The sequence below is a fragment of the Trachymyrmex septentrionalis genome, unplaced genomic scaffold, assembly GCF_001594115.1.
Source record: "Trachymyrmex septentrionalis isolate Tsep2-gDNA-1 unplaced genomic scaffold, Tsep1.0 scaffold25, whole genome shotgun sequence".
In the NCBI taxonomy this organism is placed as follows: Eukaryota; Metazoa; Arthropoda; class Insecta; order Hymenoptera; family Formicidae; genus Trachymyrmex; species Trachymyrmex septentrionalis.
Window position 1 is genome coordinate 2,354,431 of NW_017305408.1, and position 489 is coordinate 2,354,919.

A 489-nucleotide genomic window follows, 5' to 3' on the forward strand; every position below is an offset into this window, starting at 1 on the left:
AATATATATTATATATTAATATAATGTATATTATAACAGCATTTTATCCACTTTTATTGTATTTCTTATGCATAAAAATCTTTTCATCGTAATGACACGCGATTAAATATTTCATCGATCTGATTAAGATCGTTAAAAAAATAAAAAAACCTAAAGCGCGATCTAAAAGTGATGTAAATTGATGAATTTTGTAGCCTGCAATTTTTAACCTCTATAACAGGCAATACTTGTGCCTTGTTCAAAAATTCCTCCCATTAAAACGCGATCCGACTGCCGTTCGGTTTCTGTGAATTTCCGAATTGTAATTACGCTTACATTTTGCTAGCAGGAGAGAGAGAGAGAGAAAGAGAGAAAGTATGAGAGAAAGAAAGAATGAGAGAAAGAACGAGAACAAGAAGAGAAATGGATCGATGCAATAATCACACTAAGTGGCATTAAACGCAGAAGTGATCGAGATAAAAAGTTATTTGTTGTATATACTGTAAATAT